This window comes from Elgaria multicarinata, chromosome 11 (assembly GCF_023053635.1).
Source record: "Elgaria multicarinata webbii isolate HBS135686 ecotype San Diego chromosome 11, rElgMul1.1.pri, whole genome shotgun sequence".
In the NCBI taxonomy this organism is placed as follows: domain Eukaryota; kingdom Metazoa; phylum Chordata; class Lepidosauria; order Squamata; family Anguidae; genus Elgaria; species Elgaria multicarinata.
Genome location: NC_086181.1, coordinates 103,306 through 111,003, shown reverse-complemented (window position 1 = coordinate 111,003; position 7,698 = coordinate 103,306). Strand labels below are relative to the sequence as shown.

The 7,698-nt window shown below is 49.2% G+C and overlaps 1 long non-coding RNA gene across 1 annotated transcript; it reads left to right on the top strand.

Moving 5' to 3' along the window:
• Positions 1 to 4,526: 4,526 nt before the first annotated feature.
• Positions 4,527 to 7,237, top strand: LOC134406565 (uncharacterized). The gene is made up of 5 exons (XR_010025977.1): positions 4,527 to 4,707; positions 5,328 to 5,519; positions 6,050 to 6,096; positions 6,555 to 6,592; positions 7,126 to 7,237. It is a non-coding gene; the product is annotated as an uncharacterized LOC134406565 (long non-coding RNA).
• Positions 7,238 to 7,698: the final 461 nt, after the last annotated feature.

Below are 7,698 nucleotides of genomic sequence, written 5' to 3'. Positions count from 1 at the left end.
AACTGCACTGGCTACCTATTCAGGCCAGGTATAAGGTTTGTGTACTAGTGTACAAAGCCTTAAATAACTTGGGACCAAGATACCTGAGAGAGCGCCTTCTCCCCATCAACCTGCCTGGTCACTGAGGTCATCCAAGGGCATGCGAGCCAGGCAAGGACAAGGCCACACAGTAAGGAGAAGCCCTGTGCATCAGCAGAGGCCCCTAATGATGGAAGCTCTGCACGCAACTCTTCTTCAGGTCCAATGTAACTTCCGGAGGGGAGCGGGACTCTCCCCAAGGACCAAACTCCTGGGAGGGTTCTCAGCTCCCTCTGTCATCAGAGCAGAGCGCTCGGAATAACTCCAGGTTTCTGTTCTGGGAACAAGGAGGCCCAGCTCAGCAGAGGGAGAGGCTCAGGACTGTCCCTCCCTCTGAGAAACCACCAAATCCCGACTAGAGTCTTTCGGTGCTTCGCCTCACGTGCGATGCAGCTTTCTCCAGGTGCCTGGGTCTTGCTGGGAGTTGTAATCCAGGACATCGGGAGGGCATCAGATTGGGGAAGTCAAATCAGAGGAGGATTCACTGTAGCTTACTGTACTCCCTATTCTTCCCTTTCCTTCAGGCACAACCATCGGTCTCTTCTCCTCCACAGCAAGCAGCCTGCGAGGGAAACAAGGTCAGTGGCCAGCGCAGGTTGTGTTTGCTGCAGGGTGGTGTTAAAGAGAGGGGGGATTCATATAACTGGCAAGTTTGCATGATGAATCAGGCTCTTTGGTTAGGAAATTTCATGCGGGATTGATCTGTTGACTGACTTGTTCCAGGAAACATCTGCCCCTAGCGTTGCACAAACCCAGGCAGTTGCAGCGGCCCTGATTGCCTTGCAAGTAAGTCTTCTTCAGCTCTAACATTGTTGGTGGATGGTGGAGGAGGGAGTCAGCGAAGGGCCAAGGAGCAAGGCCTCCTTCCATTTCTTAGTGCCAGCAGCAGCCCAGAGACCCCTTTTTCCCCGGGGAGGGGGGCTTTTCCTCAAGATGCAAATCAAAATGGGTGGTGAATTCACGGTGGATGTGAATGTAAACCCTTGGGATTTAATGGTTGCTCTTCTTTGCTTCACAGACTAAATGGACATCGTATGAAGGAACGTGGGCCACGGTGGTGGAGGAAAGTGAGGTCAGTGGCTCTTCTCTACTGGCTTTTTGGCTAAAGAGAGGAGACAATATATTAATTTCTTATTTATTATGCAGATGTTTATACCGCTTTCCAATAAAATGATCCAAGCGGTTTTCATAATAATAGATTTACAACAAAATACAATAAAACAGTCAAGATTGAAGAATGAAACTCTAACTGGCCGTGGTTTGGAGATGAGCAGGAAGCAGAAATTAGCAAAGTGATGTTTTTGGCTGCTCTATTTTGTGGCAGGTTTTCATGATTCATCAGGCTTTTGGGTCGAGAATTAGAACCTTTATGCCACTGACATCTACGTCACCTGTCTGACAATGTGGGATAGGGGAAATATGTACTCCTGCATAAGCTATGGGGTCTGTGGGTGGGAGGGTGGGTGTTTCCTCCCCTCTCCCTGGTCATTATGGCTCAGAAGGAAGCTGAGGTATTTCCAGGGGGGCGGGGGATTGATGAATGTGTTGGCCAAATGTGTTCCCTGACTTTCCCAAGGGCAGCCCCTAAGCCAAATGAACATACAGGTAGTGGAGCTTGAGTGGTGAAAGTTGGGAAGTGATCAATTATACTATAGACCAAAATAAAGTTTCTGCACTGGTATGTTCACAGGACTCGGGATCATCATGTCCATCTGCAAGGCCGTCTCCACCACCAAGTCTGGAAACATCAGGCGAGGCTACTGGGGCAGAGTCCTCACAGGTAAGATCACCTTCTCTGCCATCTCCTTTCCCTCCTCCATCTTCCCCAGAGTCAATAAATGAGAGGGAACACAGGCTGTTCAGAGGGAGAGGAGAGGAGAGGAACGAAGATAGGAAATAGCATGAAGGGACAGTCGAGGGGAATACGGACTGCCTGCCTGATCTCATTATTTCCTTCTCTTTAGACTGAAGGGAACCTCCCCGACATTAAATCAAGGAGCTCGAGGAAACGGAGAGGAGACCCACTAATCCTTACTGATGAAGAGGTGAGATGATCAATTACCATGGTGTGCACTAGGTGCCTCAGGAGAAATTAGCCAGTGCTCCTGCAGTGGCCTCTCTTCTGCCCACCCTGTATCTCCCCTAAAATGTTGTCTCATTCTCAGTCATCCTGGATTTGATCTGCCAGTTGTTGACCTGCTGGTGAACCTTTCTATTGCAGGCCCAGGGTGTCCCTGCGAAGCGGAGGCGTTTGGAGGAGAAAGAACCACAAGAACATAATTTGCCTGTAAGTCTCCCCAAATTCTGAACTTTCTTGTAGAGGTGGGAGGAAAAATCAGGTAGGAAGTCCCAAATCCCAGAATCCTGAAGCTGATTTTTACTCAGACCTTAGAAGATGTCCTTACTTTACATGCAACATGCAATTAAAAAACAAGTCAGTAGGTACTATTCAGAATGATTCTCAGCGGCCACAGACTCCGATGCATGGCATTTGCATGCATGAAGGTACCTGTGCTCTTTAGAGAAAAGGGGCGTCCTTGGCAAGAGGAACCCCCTCAGAGACATAGGGTCCTTATAGGGGAGGCTTTTATTGCGCAATCGCACTGCCTTATTGTATGCTCATAGGATGGAACTATGTGCACTGCTTTCAGGAACAGAGTGAGCTCTTCCCATTGGCTTTTCAGCTTCTTCCGCAATGCTCTGCATTTGTTATCAAACCATCATGACTTCATTAATACTACTACTACTACTACTACTAATAATAATAATAATAATAATAACTTATTACACGCTTCTCCCTCTGGATCGAGGCAGGGAACAACACCAGACACAAAATAATACATGAAATTAGTTAAAAAATATATAAAACCAATACAATATTTATTATTATTATTATTATTATTATTATTATTAGTAGTAGTAGTAGTAGTAGTAGTAGTATTTCTTACCCACCTCTCCCTTTGCATCGAGGCTGGGAACAACATTAGTACAGGAATCAACAGGCCATTCCAGCAGCTGTACCATTGCTTCTTTTAACATGGTGGAAAACTCCCTTCCCTGAGAGATGCATTAATAATATGTTGTAGATATAATCTAACTGCATCTCCTCCCTGGGCGACCAGCGCAAAAGGACAGGGATCGAGAGGAGAAGTTGTCTTCCTTACTCATCCAAGCAGCTTGTCCACATCCTCAGTACTCACCAAGTGAAACTGATCCCGTGTAATCCTACTCACAGAGTTGCTGGACACTTCGGCTTCAGCTTCTGTTATAACGACGGCATCTAAATTGGCTCTTATCCGAGAGATTTTATCTGTGAAATGATATTAAAATAATACTCACAGTATTGCCTTTCTATTATTGAAACTTACACCAGTTGTTAAAATAAAAAGTCTAGTGTGGAACATATATCCCGATAGGCTTGCCATACTAAGTTCACACCAGTGTCAGGGGTTAGGATAAACACCACCCAGGCATCTAGCTGTGGCAGAGTCATGGAATGCTGTATTCTGACCCCAGCACTGAGTTTATTTTTGGGGTTGATGATTCAGTGTCTTCCCCAGAATTCACATTTGTGCCTGAGTAGTGGAGGCTGGTGGCTAACTTGAGTTTTGAGGTTAGGACAGGTCAACAGAGGCGGAACTAAGGGGTCGTGGAGGCGGAACAATCTTTGAATCCCTGACACCAATCAATGCAGACCACAGAAAGGGTGAACTGAGGCACATGGACATTAAGGTTATCAGATTAGTTAACAGTATTAACAGGCGCCTGGGTCTTGCTGGGAGTTGTAATCCAGGACATCGGGAGGGCATCGGATTGGGGAAGTCAAATCAGAGGAGGATTCACTGCAGCTTACTGTACTCCCTATTCTTCCCTTTCCTTCAGGCACAACCATCGGTCTCTTCTCCTCCACAGCAAGCAGCCTGCTTGGGAAACAAGGTCAGTGGCCAGCGCAGGTTGTGTTTGCTGCAGGGTGGTGTTAAAGGGAGGGGGGATTCATATAACTGGGAAGTTTGCATGATGAATCAGGCTCTTTGGTTAGGAAATTTCATGCGGGATTGATCTGTTGACTGACTTGTTCCAGGAAACATCTGCCCCTAGCGGTGCACAATCCCAGGCCATTGCAGCAGCCCTGAGAGCCTTACAAGTAAGTCTTCTTCAGCTCTAACATTGCTGGTGGATGGTGGAGGAGGGAGTCAGCGAAGGGCCAAGGAGCAAGGCCTGAATGGGGGCGTTCTAGTGTAGGATGTGACGAGTGTCGGACTGGGTCCGGGAGTCCAGAGGACTCTCCCCTGACAACCCTCCGCCACTGGGCCCAGCTCCTTTGGGTGCAACTAGGTCACAAAGAAGCTCGCGCAGTGCCACGAGCAGGGGCGGGGCGGGGTGGCGTGGCAGGCAGCCGACGAAGGCAGAGGCTGAAGAAGTGCCTCCTTCCATTTCTTAGTGCCAGCAGCAGCCCAGAGACCCCTTTTTCCCCGGGGAGGGGGGGGCTTTTCCTCAAGATGCAAATCAAAATGGGTGGTGAATTCACGGTGGATGTGAATGTAAACCCTTGGGATTTAATGGTTGCTCTTCTTTGCTTCACAGAATAAATGGACATCATCTGAAGGGACTTGGGTGGAGGAAAGTGAGGTCAGTGGCTCTTCTCTACTGGCTGTTTGGCTAAAGAGAGGAGACAATATATTAATTTCTTGTTTATTATGCAAATTTTTATCCGCTTTCCAATGAAAAGATCCAAGCGGTTTGCATAATAATAGATTTACAGCAAAATACAATAAAACAGTCAAGATTGAAGAATTAAACTCTAACTGGCCATGGTTTGGAGATGAGCAGGAAGCAGAAATTAGCAAAGTGATGTTTTTGGCTGCTCTATTTTGTGGCAGGTTTTCATGATTCATCAGGCTGTTGGGCTGAGAATTAGAACCTTTATGCCATTGACATCTACGTCACCGGTCTGACAATGTGGGATAGGGGAAATATGTACTCCTGCATAAGCTATGGGGTCTGTGGGTGGGAGGGCGGGTGTTTCCTCCCCTCTCCCTGGTCATTATGGCTCAGAAGGAAGCTCAGGTATTTTCAGGGGGGCGGGGGATTGATTATTTTTTTTGCCAAATGTGTTCCCTGACTTTCCCAAGGGCAAAAGCCCCTAAGCCAAATGAACATACAGGTAGTGGAGCTTGAGTGGTGAAAGTTGGGAAGTGATCAATTATACTCTAGACCAAAATAAAGTTTCTGCACTGTTATGTTCACAGGACTCGGAATCATCATCGAACCGATCGCCGTCATCACCAGCGTCTCGTTCCCCACCATCTTCTCCTTCTCCATCCTCTTCTCCTTCTGCATCCTCATGCCCTTCACCAGCACCATCATCTCCTCCATTAAAACAGTCTCTTCCATCTTCTCCACCAAGAGCTGGGCCATCAACGGGACAACCATCTGCTCAGGTAAGATCACCTTCTCTGCCAGATGGTGATGCTTGGGGATAGTTGTTCCTCAAACAAAGAGCTATTGTCTGGTGTGCCACGAGGTGCCACAAGGCCCAAAGAACAAATCCCCCAACTTCTAGGGAGCCATACAGCTGGCCATTTGACTAGGAAGAGAGGATGGCCAATGAATCCTCCCAATATGCTTAAAATGGCTGTCTCTTATTTTCCACATTTATTTACTACATTAAGACTCAGTCTTTCCTCCCAATAACTTGATGGGGTATAGATGGTTCTCCCCTCCTCCTCCCCCTTCCCAGAACAGCCCCTGATGTAGGTTAGTCGGACAGGGTGGATGACTGGCCCCAGGTGAGGAGGGGAGGCCAAAAAGGTAAGTTTAGGACACTTTACGTGAACTAATTAAGGTTGCACGGATCTGCAGACTGGGGGGGGGATTTATAGAAATGGGGTACAAAGATAGGAAATAGCATGAAGGACAGTCCAAGGGAACGCGGACCGCCTGCCTGATTTCATGATTTCCTTCTATTTAGACCAAAGGGAACCTCCCGAAAGTCAGAAGGAAGGTGTCAAGAAAAAGGTGAGGAGCCCCTTTGAGCTACAAAGGGGAAGCAGTAAAGCAATCAATAGCCCTGTGCTCTCTGCTCACAACGCTCTTTGGCTCTTCCCAAACTCACCCCATGAATCGGTGGAAGCCCTTGAGGCCGACCCTGGGGCCCCCTGGGCTGCCATTGACAGGGAGGGGGAGGGAAATCCACAGTGTGGCCCCCTTCTGCAAGAGCCAGCAGGACGGTGACAAAGTGTGTCCAGGGCTATTGAAGGAGCAAGATGCCACGCTGCTGCTCTTTTCCGCACCCACCCAACTCCCTCCCACAAAAGGGTTGGGGGACACAGGGAGGCGGAAGCTGTGTCGGCCTTTGGGAAGGGGGATCGTTGGGCCCTTGGGCTCCCCTCCCAGGGGGGTCCGAATAGACAGAAAACCACGGAGGCCCCTCAGCAGTCATTACTAACTTTCCTCTCTCACACTTTTACTTTCAGAAGAGGAAGCCAAAAAATGAGGAGCCTGCCGAGAAAAGGTTTGGAATTTTCTTTTGCTTCTGCATTTCAGATGCGTTGAGGGAAAATGTCACAGTGGGGATGGGGTTCTGTGGTGTGGCCCCCTGGCCTGGCCATGTATATATAGAGAGGTAAGTGGCAGCTTGAAAGCCCGAACAAGACTCCTGTGGACTCTGATCCACCTCACAGGGCTGCTGTGGGAATCCCTGGAGAAGGGTGAATACGGGCTCAGGGCATGGCTTGAAGGCACTTCACGAAGGCCGCCAGCTGAAGCTAAGCAGCCCTGGGTCAGGTCAGTGCTGGGATCGGAGACCCCCGTGGAAATCCAAAGCACACCTCCCCCAGCCCCATGGCCTCGTTGTCAGTGGGGTGGCCCAAGTCTGTGGCTGGGCCAAACGACTTCCGGCTGCAGGTGAGGAGTCCTATGGCTGAATCCCCTGCATGGGGAAGACAAGCGTAGTGGGGAGAAATGGTTGGAATGGGGAGTCGCTCCAATGGAGCAAACCCTGTAGAAACCTCGTGGACTCACTCCTCCAATGTCTCTGTTTTGCAGGAAAAGAATGAAAAGATGCTCATTCCTGCCTTCTTTTCCTCCCTTCCTTCTATTTCCTCTTCCATTCTCTCTCTCTCCCTTTTTCATTTCTTCTTTCCTTCTTTTTCATCTCTCTCTCTCTCTCTCTCTCTCTCATTACTTTTTTCCTTTTTTATTTTTTAATGAAAAATACATACAACATATACAGCATGCATTGCCTGGGAAGTGGACACTCGTGTCCTCCCCGCTGCCACTGCCGTGATCGCCTGCTCACGGGCATAATGGCTCGCTCGTTGCTGCAATCAGCCACCCGCCACCATGGTCGCCCACTGCCTGAAGTGATCCATCATACTCTGGTCCCTGGAGGAGTCCTCTTGTGTTCTGCAGGCGCCCCACAGACGACTGCTCCTCCCAACATCCAAAGCAGGCGTCTGCGTGGTGCCTGTGGAACGCATGAGGACTCCTCCGGGGACCAGAGTATGCTGGATCACTTCAGGCAGTGGGCGGCCATGGTGGGGGGCGGCAGATTGCAGCAACGAGCGAGCCACTACGCCCGTGAGCAGGTGATCACGGTAGTGGCAGTGGGAAGGACAC